We start from the raw sequence: 17701 nt of genomic DNA on the forward strand, positions 1-17701 counted from the left end.
TTTTCCTTCTCAAAATACTTGCACCTCACATCTGAGTAAAAACAGATTTCCTTCAGAAAATACATTTCACACAAATATTGCCAATATTACTGAGTGAGCTTTATCTTCTGCATATTGCACCTCCAAACAATTACCCCACCAAAGAAAAAGCTCTGACTCATTAAAGGGCTATGTTTGCTTTCCATAAAAAGAGACAAGGTAGACAGGACACTGATCAATGAGTGGTAAACCCAAATATATTATTTACATGAGGGCCCAGATTCACAAAACACTTCTTGCACAAAAATTAAGAAGCTTCGGAAGAACAAAAAAAATAAGTTCATAAGATAATTCGTAAGTGCAATTCCTCAACAAAATCTTAAGATTTCACGAACTTCTCAAATATCTTCTTACAAACTTCTTAAATATCTTCATAAAATGTTTGTTGCTAAGCAACCGATTTAGCTAGCTATGGCAGTCATGTTAGCATATTTCGTACTGAGATTACTGTTCCAAAACATGTTCTTGGGTTTAAAATAATCAATACTGAAACTTTCAGATGAAGTTTGTGAGTGAATCGTGTTCAATTGCTTTCATGAGCTTACGCTCTCACTGCCCAGATTTCACGACAAGGGTTTAGCTATCTTGGAATTAAGAACAAATCCAATAACTTTATTTCCAAGAATCAAATTTCTTCTGAACTTTTTCTTAAGGAGAAACATAAGAAATAGTGAAAGAACATTTCCAATAACCTTTGTGAGCAATATAAACTTTGCTTAACTTTCTTCATAGGTCTATAGTTAAGGGAAGAAATGGCAGTTAAGAAGACATTTCTTCTTAAGAAGGTTTTGTGAATCTGGGCCCTGATCTTTATTTACTCAAAAACAATCCTCAAAGGATTCCGGGAAGCAAGCAAGGAAAATAAACACTCCATATCAGCAAAGGGATCTTAAGTCTTTAACTGTCTTTGGAAAGAAAATAATTCAATTGTGCCTCAAACTATGGGAAAATAAACTTAAAGCCAGTAGAATACATAGCCCACGGGCCCTGAGTGAGATCTTTTAGGATATGTCCACAGAGACTATACGGTGACAAAACTATACCACTGGGGAGTGAGTGTTGGTTACTTTGTTTTAAAACCCACCAACTTTAATATTCTCATGGGAAACTCCCTTAATCAGATTTTTTCCCCTGGAATACAGCAATCAAGTGTTATATCATTCCCCTGTGTGTTTCTAATAGTTTGATTTCTACAAAGGACACCTAAATTAATGGTCACATCCGTCGTCAACCTTCCCGGCACGAAATCTTCTAAAATAACAAACACTACCAATAATAAATCTGAGTAACTGCTTTTGTTCCGACTCAAACATAAACTCCAACTGGCAACCTATTTATACTGGCACCCTGGAAGCACAAGACAGCTGTCACGTCCTGACCAGTATAAGGGGTTATTGGTTATTGTAGTTTGGTCAGGACGTGGCAGGGGGTATTTGTTTTATGTGGTTCGGGGTTTAATGGGATATGTATTTATGTAAGAGGGGTGTTTGATTTATGTGTTTCGGGGTTTTGGGGTAATGTTCTTGTTTGTATTTCTATGTTTTTCTATGTTGTGTATTTCTTTGTTGGCCTGGTATGGCTCTCAATCAGGAACAGCTGTACATCGTTGTTGCTGATTGAGAGTCATACTTAAGTAACCCTGTTTTCACGTGTCCCTTGGTGGGAAGTTCTGTAACGGTTGTTGTACGTAGTGGACCAAGGCGCAGCGGGTCGAGTGCTCATAGTGACTTTTATTGAACACAAAATTAAACAAAACGATCGCACAAACAGGATTGCAGGCTACACACACACAGCTATGTGTAACCGATGTGAAATGGCTAGTTAGTTAGCGGTGGTGCGCGCTAATAGCGTTTCAATCGGTGACGTCACTCGCTCTGAGACTTGAAGTAGGGTTGCCCCTTGCGTTGCAAGGGCCGCGGCTTTTGTGGCGCGATGGGTAACGATGCTTCGTGGGGTGTCAGTTGTTGATGTGTGCAAGGGTCCCTGGTTCGAGCCCGGGTTGGGGCGAAGAGAGGGACAGAACCTACACTGTTACATATGCAAACAACAACTTCCAACAAAGGGATAAAATGCAATTGTCTTCGTTGTCTGTAGCTTATGCCTGCACATACCATAACCCCACTGCCACCATGGGGCACTCTGTTCACAATGTTGACATCAGCAAACCGCCCGCCCACACGATGCCATACACGTGGTCTGCAGTTGTGAGGCCGGTTAGACGTACTGCCAAATTCACTAAAATGACGTTGGAGGCTGTTTATGGTAGAGAAATTAACATTCCATTTTCTGGCAACAGCTCTGGTGGACGTTCCTGCAGTCAGCATGCCAATTGCACACTCCCTCAAAACTTAAGACATCTGTGGCATAGTGTTGTGTGACAAACGTGCACCTTTTAGTGGCCTTTTATTGTCCCACAGCACAAGGTGCACCTGTGTAATGATCATGCTGTTTAATCAGATTTTTGATATGCCACACCTGTCAGGTGGATGGGTTATCTTGGCAAAAGAGAAATGCTCTCTACAAGGGATGTAAACAAATTTGTGCACACAATTCGAGAGAAATAAGGTGTTTGTGCATATAGAACATTTCAGGGATCTTTTATTTCAGCTCATGAAACACTTAACATGTTGTGTTTATATTTTTGTTCAGTGTATTTGCAAGAAGGCCCCTCGGTGTCGTCTTTCAGACTTCAAGGCACCAGAGAGTAGTAAAAAGTGTCCCTCTGGCTGGACTGATATCCATCCATCGGTACTTTGTTCTTAGCTACTGTTTGGGACTTGTCCCTCTGTACAGATCCATGATTTAGTACAGTATATTCCAATTATCTACTCATTGAATGGATCATGCATTGACAGAAAGGATCATATACAGAGTTAAATAGTTAATGTCATCAGTCCTAATGTGTTGAGTGGTCATATAAATCAGGCCTAAAAGCAAATGCCAGAGGCGACAGATTTTATGCAACTTTAAGTGTCTTGGCCGAGAGGATGTTAAAAATGCTCCACCTACGTAACATTTACAAAGCTAATGAGGATGTGATGTAATTCCTTAGAGTCTAAGACGTTGGGGGAGGTTGGGTGCTAAGATAACAAATGGAATTGTTTTAAAATGGTCATACTATGGTTCATTTAGTTATTTGATTTAGCATTTTAGGACCCATTTAGGTATTAAAAAAATATGAAAAAATGATTTGATAAGATATTGATTTTGGCCGTTACTACTAAAGCCCATAGAAACACATTGAATAACACATTCATAAATGGCAAAAATGGCATTCCAAAAATATATCATAAGATACAAGGTATTGAAGTGTATTTTCTAAATCTAGGAGATATTTTTTTTTAATCTGGAAATACATATATACACACTACCGGTGTAACGATGTGCGCTGAGAGTCGGGAAGCAAGTTCAGGGAGTGAGCGTTTTAAGAAATAAACGGACCATAATCCAAAACAAGAAACTCTAACAGCACACAGACATGAAATAGAAACAATGACACCTGGGGAAGGAACCAACGGGAGTGACATATCATAGGGCAGGTAATTAAGGAGGTGATGTAGTCCATGTGAGTGTCATAATGCGCGTAACGATGGTGACAGGTGTGCGCCATAACGAGCAGCCTGGTGACCTAGAGACCGGAGAGGGAACACACGTGACAACCGGTCAAAAGTTTTAGAACACCTACTCACTTCATGAGGTAATCACCTGGAATGCATTTAAATTAACAGGTGTTCCTTCTTAAAAGTTAATTTGTGGAGTTTCTTTCCTTCAGTTGTGTTTTGACAAAGTAGGTGGGTATACAGAAGATAGACCTATTTGGTAAAAGACCAAGTCCATATTATGGCAAGAACAGCTCAAATAAGCAAAGCGAAACAACAGTCCATCATTCCTTTAAAACATGAAGGTCAGTAAATACGGAACATTTCAAGAACTTTAAAAGTTTCTTCAAGTGCAGTTGTAAAAACTGAGTCTCATGAGGACCGCCACAGGAAAGGAAGATGCAGTTACCTCTGCTGCAGAGGACAAGTTCATTAGTTACCAGCCTCAGAAATTGCAGCCCAAATAAATGCTTCACAGAGTTCAAGTAATAGACAGTTCTCAACATCAACTGTTCAGAGGAGACTGCTTGAATCAGGCCTTCATGGTCGAATTGCTGCAAAGAAACCACTACTAAAAGACACCAATAAGAAGAAGAGACTTGCTTGGGCCAAGAAACACAAGCAATGGACATTAGACCAGTGGAAATTTGCCCTTTGGTCCGGAGTCCAAATTTGCGATTTTTGGTTCCAACCGCCGTGTCTTTGTGAGATGCGGTGTGGGTGAATGGATGATATCCGCATGTGTATTTTCCACCGTAAAGCATGGAGGAGGAGGTGTGATGGTGTGGAGGTGCTTTGCTGGTGACACTATCAGTGATTTATTTAGAATTCAAGGCACACTTAACCAGCATGGCTACCACAGAATTCTGCAGTGATACACCATCCAATCTGGTTTGGGCTTAGTGGTACTATTGTCCCAAATGACCCAGATGCAGACAGTTTCAAAGTAACAAAAGTTTATTACAAAAACAGGGGGGGCAGGCAAACGACAGGTCAAGGGCAGGCAGTGGTCAGTAATCCAGAGCAGACCCCGAAAGGTACAGAACGGCAGGCAGGCTCAGGGTCAGGGCAGGCCGAGGTCAGTAATCCAGGGTGGTGTGACAAGGTACAGAATGGCAGGCAGGCTCAGGGCAGGCAGAATGGTCAAAACTGGAACTAGAGAAAGACAGGAGCACGGGGAAACAAAATGAACTGGCAACAGACAAACAGAGAACACAGGTACAAATACACTGGGGATAATGAGGAAGATGGGCAGCACCTGGAGGGGGTGGAGACAAGCACAAAGACAGGTGAAACAGATCAGGGTGTGACAACTATCATTTGTTTTTCAACAGGACAATGACGCAACCCACCTCCAGGCTGTGTAAGGGCTATTTTACCAAGAAGGAGAGTGATGAAGTGCTGCATCAGATGACCTGGCCTCCACAATCCCCCGACCTCAACGAAATTGAGATGGTTTGGGATGAGTCGCACCGCAGAGTGAAGGAAAAGCAGCCAACAAGTACTCAGCATATGTGAGAACTCCTTCAAGACTGTTGGAAAAGCATTCCAGGTGAAGCTGGTTGAGAGAATGCCAAAAGCTGTCATCAAGGCAAAATTTATACTACTTTGAATAGTATAAAATATAAAATATATTTTGATTTGTTTAACACTTTTTTGCTTACTACATGATTCCATATATGTTATTTCATAGTTTTGATGTCTTCACTATTATTGTACAATGTAGAAATGAGTGAAAATAAAGAGTAGGTTTTCTAAAACTTTTGACCGGTTGTGTATATATTTTTTTTACACATTTAAACCCTTTTTTTGGATAGGCACAAAACTACCTTCATACTTCCATTCATATTTTTAAACCAGTACCGTTTACCTTCAGATGAGTCCTGTGATGCTTGTGGGGTCGCAGAGCCCATTCATTTGTAGCCCAAATAGTTCGGACACTACGAAACAGAAGTTGGCCCATCTATGGTACCGACTTCACTTGAGAGTCTCCTGACACGTTAGAGTCTCCCATTTCCATAGAGTGGTCATAATAGTTTGTAGGTCAAACCGTTCTGACGCTACAGACAGACGCTAGCTCTGCCACCTTTTACCACAGATGCGGAAGTGCGACACTGCGGTGAATTGGACGCATCCAGTGCAAATAAACTGATATCTCTTAAACTGATTGATTTTGATGTTTTTTTTTTGGTTATATAATTTAAATTGACGCATCAACTCTAGGGGGATAATGTAAAACTATGTGGTAATTGTCTGATGTTTTTCATCCATGTTCACCGCATGTTTATAAGCTATTTTTGTCCTCTATATATTACTGAAACATATGTCTTCCCTTTTCAATAAGTAAAGCATCATTTGGCGTATTCTGTAATAATTATAATTAATAATAAAGATATACGTTTATTCAATAGTGATGCTTATTCACATGTTGATATCTCACTGATTGCTAATGCAGTGGATTTGAATTCAATCTGGATTAACAGCAGGTTTATGACTTGTTCTACTCAGACTGTCTATAAACCTTATTTACTGTCATCTGGACCATAGTTCCTCTTATCCAGGTAGATCAAGGCAGTGAGGCAGTGCTGACCTGCCCATACGTTGGATGGGGTCATCCTTCTCCTTTAAAAGCCACCGAAGCCAAATGGATGGTCTCAAACCAGTGAAAGCTTGAAAGGCAGCCTGTGGTGATCCCTTTCAGTGCCTTCTGTCATGAATAGGTGCCGCAAAGAGCTCTCCCCCTGCCCATGGAAAGAGGAGCACTGAAGGAGGAGCATTCAGACTGAAGGGGAGCTATTGAATGATATGCTAAATCACCCGTCTTTCATTGAACATTGACACCTAAAACAGTTCTCATATAGAGCACAAAAAATGAACTACATTTAGAATGATTGTATCAACCACTGAAACTTCTGATTACATTGAAAAGTGTAGGCCTACATGCAAAACGGTTAGAGCATCAGGTCTGTTTAAATAGTATAAACTGTACATACAGTATCAGAGATCTCAAAAAACAAGACTTGGCGCCTTCTCTGGATTATTGTTAAGGCTATTGCACACAGCAAACCACAATTTAGCCGTTAGGAGCAAAGGAAAGGGAACCCGTGTTGCATATCATGGGCACACAGAAAAAAACACCCTTCCCTTATACAACATAACAATGTGTTTCTCAACCGCTCTTGTCGCTTGTACTTGGGCTCGGAGCCAATTGGATATGCATTTCCCCAACAGCCCCAAGGGAAGTTTTACCCATTTACATTTTTATTGGCTTGTGCCTTTTTTCAAATTTCTACTACTGAGTGAACCCGTGTCAGGGCACACGTCAGCAGGGTAGAGATGTTCTAAAACCTACCACTTCCTGTTTCACCCGCCTTTAGAGAGAAAGTTGTGTTTGCTGACTTTATACAGGTCTATTGATATTTCTGTATGAGAAAAGCTAATGACAGCTTATAAGCATGTAGTAAAGGATGGACACAGTCATCACGTCACTTGTACTTTCACTGCCTGTTCTGATGTAGGCAACTGCTAGCACAGAAAAATACAATGATAAAATACTTTTTAACAATGAGTTACTCTGAGTGTGTTAGGTTTATTACCAATGAGCTGTAAACATCGCCTAAGAGTCTGTCTGGCTGTTCCAAAGCCAGCAGCAACAAGGAACTGGATTTTAAGCATTATATAGACAGGCCTCACCCTAAACAGGTGGTGAAACCAAAACCTATTTTTGTTTACACAAGTTTGGGTGGTATTACTCTATGTAGAGATCTTACACAAAAAGGGTGTTGTTCATAAAACAGCAGAATACAGTGAATACAGTGTTCTTAAAACATGCGCAGACTAACTGGCAAGCGTCTTCACAGACATTTTCAATCTCTCCTTGTACCAGTCTGTAATCCCAAAATGTTTCAAGCTGACCACTGTTGTTCCTGTACATAAGAACTCCAAGGAAACCTGCCTAAATGACTTTCGCCCTGTGGCACTTACATCTGTAATTATGAAGTGCTTTGAAAGGCTGGTCATAACACACATCAACACCATCATCCCAGACACCCTGGATCCACTCCAATTCGCATACTGCCCCAACAGATCCACAGATGACGAAATCTCAATTGGATGCTAAACTCCAGGACTGTTTCGCTAGCAAAGACTGGAATATGTTCTGGGATTCATTCGATGGCATTGAGGAGTTTACCACATCAGTCACAGGCTTCATTAATAAGTGCATCGACGAGGTCATCCCCACAGTAACCGTACGCACATATTCCAACCAGAAGCCATGGATTACAGGCAACATCTGTACTGAGCTAAAGGCTAGAGCTGCCGCTTTGAACGAGTGGGACTCTAATCCAGACGCTTATAAGAAATCCCGCTACGCCCTGCGATAAACCATCAAACAGGCAAAGAGTCAATACAGGGCTAAGATCGAATCCTACTACACTGGCTCTGATGCTCGTTGGATGTGGCAAGGCTTGCAAACTATCATGGATTACAAAGGGAAACCCAGCTGCGAGCTGCCCAGTGACTCAAGCCTACCAGATGAGCTAAATGTCTTCTATGCTTGCTTCGATGCAAACTACACTGAATCATGCATTAGAGCACCAGCTATGCCGGACGACTGTGTGATTACGCTCTCCATAGCCGATCACTGCTTGGTATGGCAAATGAACCACTCCTCGATTGCAAAGCGCTACAGAGCTGACACGGACAACCTAGTACATCACTGGGGCCGAGTTCCCTGTCATCCAGGACCTCTATATCAGGCGGTGTCAGAGCAACAGTGGTGGAAAAAGTACCCAATTGTCATACTTGAGTAAAAGTAAAGATACTTTTATAGAAAATGACTCAAGTAAAAGGGAAAGTCACCAAGTAAAATACTACTTGAGTAAAAGTATTTGGTTTTAAATAATCTTAAGTATCAAAGGTAAAAGTATAAATCGTTTCAAATTCCTCCAGACAGCACGATTTTCTTTTTTTAATTAAAGGATAGCCAGGGGCACACTGTAACATAATAAAAAATTAAGCATTTGTGTTTAATGAGTCCGCTAGATCAGAGGCTGTAGGGATGACAGGGATGTTCTCTTGATAAGTGCGTGAATTGGACAATTTTCCTGTCCTGCTAAGCATTCAAAATGTAACGAGTAGGCCTACTTTTTGGTGTCAGGGAAAATGTATGGAGTAAAAGTACATAATTTTCTTTAGGAATGTATTGGAGTAACAGTAAAAGTTGTCAAAAATATAAATAGTAAAGTAAAGTACAGATACCTCAAAAAACTACTTAAGTAGTACTTTATAGTACTTTTACTTAAGTATTTTACACCACTGCAGAGGAAAGCCCGACAAATTTCCAGACTCCAGCCACCCAAGCTATAGACTGTTCACTCTGCTATCATCCAGCAAACGGTACTAGGGCATCTATTCTCGGACCAACAGGCTCAGAGACAGCTTCTACCCCCAAGCCATAAGACTTCTAAATAGTTAATTAATGGTTATCTGAACTATCTGCATTGACCCTTTCTTGCGCTGATTCTATGCACACTCACAATACTATATATACACTGTCACGTCCTGACCAGTATAGAGGATATTTGGTTATTGTAGTTTGGTCAGGATGTGGCAGAGGGGAGTTGATGTATGTGTATGGGGTTTGTCACTGGTCTATGTCTGTGGTTCTATATATAGTTAATTGGGGTTGGACTCCCAATTGAAGGCAGGTGTGTTGAGTTGCCTTTGATTGGGAGTCCTATATAGTAGGGTGTGTTTGTCTTTGTGTTTTGTGGGTAGTTGTTTTTGCACTGCGTTTAGTATAGCCTGCAAGACTGTTGTACTGTCGTGTTTCTTGTTTTTTCCCGTGTATGCTTTATTCTAAAGTAATTAAAAGATGAGCATCCACATTCCCGCTGCGTATTGGTCCTCCCTTCAACAAAACAAAATTTTCTGTGACAGAACTACCCACCAAACCAGGACCAAGCGGCGGAGGAGGAAGGAGCAACAGGAGTACAGCGTTATGGACTCGTGGACATGGGAACAAATCCTGGACGGAGAGGGACCATGGACTCAGGCTGGGGATTATCGCCTCCCGCAGTGGGAGATTGAAGCGGCGAGAGCGGAGAGGCGATTCTATGAGGAGAGAGAGCGCAACGAGCACGAGAGGCAGCCCCAATAATTTTTTTTGGGGGGGGCACACGGGACAGTCGGCGGAGCCGAGGTCGGAACCAGAGCCAGCCAGGCTGACATTGGAGGTGAGCGAGGGGTACGAGGCAGAGACTGTGAAGGAATTAATGGGAAGATTAAAGGAGAGAGAGATGAGAGAGCTGCTAGTTTGGTGCATAAGGCACGGCATTCGCCCTACGGAGTGTGTCGATGAAATGATTTCACCTGAGGCAGCTCTCCATACTCGTCCTGAGGTGCGTGCTCGTTGTCTGGTGAAGACTGTGCCTGCGCCCAGAAACAGGCCTCCTGCATGTCTTCCCAGCCCTGCACGTCCTGTGCCTACGCCCATAACCAGGCCTCCTGCATGTCTTCCCATCCTGGTCAAACCAGTGCCTCCTCCACGGACCAGTCCTCCAGTGGGTCTCCCTATCCTGGTCAAGCCCGTGCCTCCTCCACGGACCAGTCCTCCAGTGGGTCTCCCTATCCTGGTCAAGCCCGTGCCTCCTCCACGGACCAGTCCTCCAGTGGGTCTCCCTATCCTGGTCAAGCCCGTGTCTCCTCCACGGACCAGTCCTCCAGTGGGTCTCCTCATCCTGGTCAAGCCTGTGCCTCCTCCAAGGACCAGTCCTCCGGTGGATCCCTCCACCCTGGTCTCTCCTGTGCCACCTCCTCAAACCAGGCCTCCAGCGGGTCTCCCCAGCCTGGTGAGTCCAGGGCCTGCGCCCAGAGCCAGGCCTCCTTCATGTCTCCCCAGCCTGGTGAATCCTGAGCCGGAGCTGCCAGAGTGGCCCGACTGCCCGGGGCTGCCAGAGTGGCCGGCCTGCCCTCCGGCCCAGCCCGAGTGGCCGGCCTGCCCTCCGGCCCAGCCCGAGTGGCCCGCCTGCCCTCCGGCCCAGCCCGAGTGGCCCGCCTGCCCTCCGGCCCAGCCCGAGTGACCCGCCTGCCCTCCGGCCCAGCCCGAGTGGCCCGCCTGCCCTCCGGCCAAGCCCGAGTGGCCCGCCTGTCCTCCGGCCCAGCCATCGACGCCACCTAAGTGGGCGACGCCGAAAGTGGAGCGAGGTCCATGTCCCGCACCTGAGCCGCCTCCTATATAGGTGGGTTGGGGAGGGGGGGTGTAGCACAGTGCCGTCGTTGACGGCAGCCACCCTCCCTTCCCTCCCTTGTTGTTTAGGGGATTTTTTTGTTGTTGTTTTGGGGGGTTTTTCTGTGTTTTGTGTAGGTGCATTCCGGGGTCTGCACCTTTGAGGGGGGGGTACTGTCACGTCCTGACCAGTATAGAGGATATTTGGTTATTGTAGTTTGGTCAGGATGTGGCAGAGGGGAGTTGATGTATGTGTATGGGGTTTGTCACTGGTCTATGTCTGTGGTTCTATGTATAGTTAATTGGGGTTGGACTCCCAATTGAAGGCAGGTGTGTTGAGTTGCCTTTGATTGGGAGTCCTATATAGTAGGGTGTGTTTGTCTTTGTGTTTTGTGGGAAGTTGTTTTTGCACTGCGTTTAGTATAGCCTGCAAGACTGTTGTACTGTCGTGTTTCTTGTTTTTTCCCGTGAATGCTTTATTCTAAAGTAATTAAAAGATGAGCATCCACATTCCCGCTGCGTATTGGTCCTCCCTTCAACAAGACGACATTTTCTGTGACATACACACTATAAACACACTCACACACATTACACTGTCACACAAAACCCACACACATACACAACACAAACACACACACACGCACACACACGCAGGCACAAACTTTTACACTCATCATATGCTGCTGCTACTCTGTTCTTTATTATACTAATACACTGCCTTGCAAAAGTATTCATCCCCCTTGGCGTTTTTCCTATTTTGTAGCATTACAACCTGTCATTTAAATAGATTTTTATTTGGATATCATGTAATGGACATACACAAAATAGCCCAAATTGGTGAAGTGAAGTGAAAAAAATAAGTTGTTTAAAAATAAATATATATATATATGGAAAAGTGGTGCGTGCATACAGTATGTATTCACCCCCTTTGCTATGGAGCCCCTAAATAAGATCTGGTGCAAGCAATTACCTTCAGAAGTCACATAATTAGTTCAATAAAGTCCACCTGTGTGCAATTTAAGTGTCAATTTAAGTGTAAACCCAACACCTCTCATCATCCCGTGATCACCATCCCCACAGTGAAGCATGTGGTGGCAGCATCATGCTGTGGGGATGTTTTTCATTGGCAGGGACTGGGAAACTGGTCAGAATTGAAGGAATGATGGATGATGCTAAATACAGGGAAATTCTTGAGGGAAACCTGTTTCAGTCTTCCAGAGATTTGAGACTGGGATGGAGGTTCACCTTCCAGCAGGACAATGACCCTAAGCATACTGCTAAAGCAACACTCAAATGGTTTAAGGGGAAACATTTAAATGGCTTTGAATGTCCTAGTCAAAGCTCAGACCTCAATCCAATTCAGAATCTGTGGTGTGACTTAAAGATTGCTGTACACCAGCGGAACCCATCCAACTTCAGGGAGCTGGAGCACTTTTGCCTTGAAGAATGGGCAAAAATCCCAGTGGCTAGATGTGCCAAGCTTATTGACTTTGGGGGGTGAATAGTTATGCATGCTCAAGTTTTCATTTTTTTTGGTCTTATTTCTTGTTTGTTTCACAATAAAACATAATTTGCATCTTCAAAGTGGTAGGCATGTTGTTTAAATCAAATGATACAAATCCCCCCAAAATCTATTTTAATTCCAGTTTGTAAGGCAACCAAATAGGAAAAATGCCAAGGGGGGTGAATACTTTTGCAAGCCACTGCATTATAATCTATCCTGATGCCTAGTCATTTTGCCCTGCCTTCATGTAATACCTACCTCAAATACCTCATACCTCTGCACATTGATCTGGTACTGGTACTCCCTGTATAGCTCAATTCTTGTGTATTTTATTCCTCTTGTGTTACTATTTTATTTTTACTATTATTTTTTAACTGCTTTGTTGGGAAGGGCTCGTAAGCAAGCAAGTCTACACCTGTTGTATTCGGACGCCTGTGACAAATAACATTTTATTAGATTTATACTGTTTATTTTTTGGGCGGGGGAGAATCTGCACACTTGACAAGACTGAACTTCACATGCGGAGTCTGCGGTGTAGCAGTGAACACTCCCCAGTTCTAACTACACATATGCTTCTCCCCACCGGAGCCCTGGCTTTAATCCCCAGGTCTTTCCTTCCTACTTTTTCTTACACCTACCCGTCTCCACTTGGTGTGGTACAACTGTCTGAATAAAGTACAATTAATATGTTTGTTTAAGAAGATAAAAAAAACATAACTACACAAATTAGTTTTATTTCTGACAGACAGGTGATTCAGATACTGCAACGGTCCTGCTAACCAGGATATAATGACCAATGATGCCCCTGGATGAACTTTCCTAAAGCCAATCCAGTCAGTCACCCCACACCCAAGTAGGAAGTTTCTGAAGGTGCCTTCCTAAGATAAGGACACCCTTTGTTGCTATAGTGGGTCTATTGTTCACATTTTTAGGGCTTTCTTTAATCATAACTATTTAAACATGCATTCTGGAAGCTTTCAGAAAGACTTTTTCTACACAAGAAGAATCATTAGGCCCATTCACAGCACAGGGTTAAGGGAGAGTTTAGCCTGGGGCTAAGCATGTGTTCACACTTGCACATTCTAAAGTGGGCTAGCATCCCCCTTAGCCCAGGGTTAGCTGGACCTGTTCCGGTGCAGGGTTAGCACTGATTTTTTGGGGTTAGCCCCAGAAACAGTGCCAAAATAGCCAGTGTGAAACAAGGTCAAGAACAATGCCTTGAATGCTCACTGTCCAATCACAAAAGCTGCACTGTCACTTAATTAGCATTTGCTCGTGATGTCTGTAATGTGCTCTATACGTTAGTTTGATAAGCAAATTCATACTATTTGTCAATGGAGTGCGTACTGGGAGCGGAGTCAGAGAGTTGTGAACAGGAACACACTTTATTTAGGCAGGAGAAACCAACAGACAGACGCCACTGCGTCGAAACCTCCATCCAATATGCCAATGGGCAAAAACGCGCAGTCACAATAATAATAAAGTACAAATAAACATACCTCGTGAATATACAACACGGAAATAAACGCACACCAGAAATAGCGCGTCAAATGACACGTAACACGAAACAATCTCACACAAAGACATGAGGGGGGAACAGAGGAATAAATACATGTAGTGTGCTTGGGGAATGAAAACCAGATGTGCAGGGAACAAGACAAAACGAACGGATAAATGGAAAATGGAGCGGCGATGGCTAGATAGCCGGTGACGTCGACCGCCGACTTCGTCGGAAGTCATGACACTATTTTATCCTTCCATCTGAGGACAAAAAACGAAATACTTTCATCCTTGCAAACGCTCAATTTTCATCTGTTTTCATAGCTTTTGTATTGACATTTTATTGGATATATCCATGATAATAATATTGCTTCATGATTTCGCCTTAATCAGAAAAGTTGTCTCGTTCGTGCACATAATTCTATGGTGTTGGGTGAAATTGAATTTCAAAAGTGAAACAATTGTGTCTGAGGTCAGACAGACAGGCGGCAATTTTATACAAACCATTAGGGTTGGAAATCAAATGCTAGGCTCGAAGCGAAAGGGTATGTGTTAACACATGTCTCATTACTTATAACATTGGTCACGTGTCAGAGATACAAGCAAATCAAATCAAATGTTATTGGTCACATACACATGGTTAGCAGATGTTAATGCGAGTGTCGCGAAATGCTTGTTGGTCGCATGTTGTGTTTGTCCACGTTTGCCCAGGGCTTTGGAATAAAAGTGTGAATCCTTAGCCCAGGGCTAAAGCTTAGCCCAGGGTTAACAAATGGTTGCGTGAACACAGGCTAAACTATTCCAGGGCTAGTCTAGCATGGGGCTATGATAGCCTGGGGCTAAGAACAATGCAGTGTGAAAAGTGGGTAGCCAGGCAAAAAACTTAGTCCATGGTTAACAAATGCTTGTGTGAACACAGGCTAAGCTACCCCAGGGCCAGTCTAGCCTTGGGCTAAGAATATGCAGTGTGAAAAGACTTGTTAAGATTTTTAAGAATGACAATTTCATGAGGAATTGAATGAATTCTGATAAACTCCAGCTACTTAGAGCTACGTAAAGCAAAACCTGTTTGTTTTTATGACTAATTGTCTACATCACCACTGTTTATGGGTGACATGCAGGGATAAGTCCCAGATCTGAACCTCTCTCCATAGGTGTCATGTTCTATTGATGCAACCCCATAATGCACCTCATCTCACTTCACAGGAGACAAACTTTGCACAAAAGCACAGGCAGCAGGCAAAAACAAGCATGAGGGATCGCTCAACCTGACTACCTCCTACAAGCTGGCAAAAAAAGGTTCCCCTCCCCCAAGACTCCACAGACAAAGATCAGTTGTACCCCTGTAAAATCATTTCAGATAATGGTGTTGTGCATTCTAATATGAATATTGAGAATACCTTTATGTTCAAACATATTGGAACAAATAATGCAACTGAGATTTATGCACAAAACAATCCACAATTCTTACTATTGTAGGCTTAATCACATGACAACAGGAAGATTGATGGGCTCGCCTTCCTTTGATTCTTTGTTTGGGTATGGCAATGCAAATATCAGGATTTGGACTGTGAAATTTAAAATTAAAATCGACAAAACTCTTTAACAGATGTTTTATGTTGCTAAATCAACCTGTTGGCAAAGGGAACATAGTAAACCGAAAGAAAATGAAATGCTCTGTAAACCAGACTGCATTCCAAATCATTTTTTTGTAGCAATCAAATGGGTATGTAGGCCTACTATGCATTCAAGACAAATATCCATTGAACAACCATCTTGTGTAATGAATAAAATGTAGATTTCTTTTATTGAAGAACCACCCATTTCAATATGTTGAAACAAGTTGGCATTCCTTACAGATTTTTTTTATATTTTTAACCTTTATATAACTAGGCAAGTCAGTTAAGAACAAATTCTTATTTACAATAACGGCCTACGCCGCCCAAACCCGGACCAATTGTACGCCGCTCTATGGGACTCCCAATCACGGACGGTTGTGATACAGCCTGGATTCGAACCAGGGTGTCTGTAGTGGCGCTGAGAGCACTGAGATACATTGCCTTAGACCACTGCACTATTCAGGAGGCCAACAGATGTGAGATAAAAACCATATTTGCTACCTTAAACCCTTTATTTTGGGTTTAAGGGGGTAACCCAAAAGTAAGATTCAACAACAAAGAGTGTATCTTATTTTCTATCTGGTATTTAAAAAGTGAAGGTAGGTGATATTTCAGCGCTTCAATCATGACAAACATGTTCTCTTTGCTCACTTGCTCTGGGCAATGGATGAGTTCTGACTGGAAAACAACCATTGTTGACTCAACCTCTCCAAGGCATGGCTCATTCTTCTCTTTATCTCCCCTGCATTCTTACTTCATTTTAATACCCATTCATGACTAAAGAGTCCTCTTACAGCTGTTTACACTTCTGATTTGTATTCTAAATAGCTCATAGATTGTATTCTGATTGTTAAATGCTATCTGCAAGCTCCCGCTGCTTACACTGGGGTCTGCAGACTTTTTCCTAAACCTTTTGGAACATAAATGTGTTATACATTGTGCGAAAGAATAGTGCATGGCAATAAAACAACTAATAAGAGTGAAAACATCACAAATTGATCTCGTTTAAACGGCCTTCACGGAAATGGTTTCAATGTCTCTTACATGCACTCGAGACAATGTGAGCACCACTAATATATTTCACAGTCATTTCTCTCTCCTTCCATGCATAGATTAGTGAATTATCTACTAAAACACGATAGTGAGCACAAAATGCAATGAATAGTTGGGTAACCATTTGTACTGAAGTCACAAAAGGTGTTTATAACAGTCTTATTTACCCTCTATTAGCCCTAGAAATTGTTTTGGAACTCAGCATTGGCCCCCAAGAGTATTCTAAATCAATAAATGTTATTTTCTGAAGGTATGCTTTTGTAATAACAATCTTTATTCTTCATTGAGTGTGGAGTCAATCTTTTTTTTTTTTTTTTACTTAACATGAAGTCAGTCACTGCCTCTACATTTAATCCATCAGCACACACTTCAACCACAGGGACAGAAAACAACTGTTTGCCAGTGGCTGGCTTTGATAAGAGGACCCAATCCAATCCTTTACAGTGGGCATTCTCTCGCTCTCTGGCCCCTCTCCTCAGGAGTCCAGGATCTGCAGGAAACAGAGCCCAAAAATGTGTTAGTTAAAAGAGTTGAGTTCCTAACAATACTGCCACCTCATCTCCTCATATTCACATCAACTGCTGGTCTGTACTCTGCACTATGTATCTGATGGGATTGGTGTGGTACATAAAAACACTTGCTTTACAACACAAATATACGTTGAACTGATAAAGTGGGTGGATTCATTCAATCAGTCAGTAATATCAGATTTCAAAGAGGATAACTGCATGCTACAGGCTGCAGCTATTTGGTTACTGAGTAACCCTTTTTTTACCTAAAGATCATAGTGACCTTCCCCGTCATCACCCAACACTAGCTGGGGATTACTTCAACTGAAATAAGAGATGGTGAGAGTAGTTTGGTTAGAAAAGGGCGAGAAAAATGAGTGCCACGACCTGTCTAAGCATGAGCACATAAGAGAGAGATATTTCAAATCCTTTGGGTCACTCAACACTTGGAAAGTGTAGACATAACAGTAGGCCTACTTAGAAAGTGACAACCTGTGGAAAAAACTGTTATCAAACATATCGAATGCCAGAAAATGCCTATCAGCACTACCAAATCGATGTTACCCATGATGCTGTGGGCTGCTATGAGACCAGGCTGGATGAAAGAAAGGTGAAACCTAGTCAGTTGCACAACTCAATGCATTCAA

Source organism: Salmo salar, chromosome ssa25 (assembly GCF_905237065.1).
Source record: "Salmo salar chromosome ssa25, Ssal_v3.1, whole genome shotgun sequence".
In the NCBI taxonomy this organism is placed as follows: Eukaryota; Metazoa; Chordata; class Actinopteri; order Salmoniformes; family Salmonidae; genus Salmo; species Salmo salar.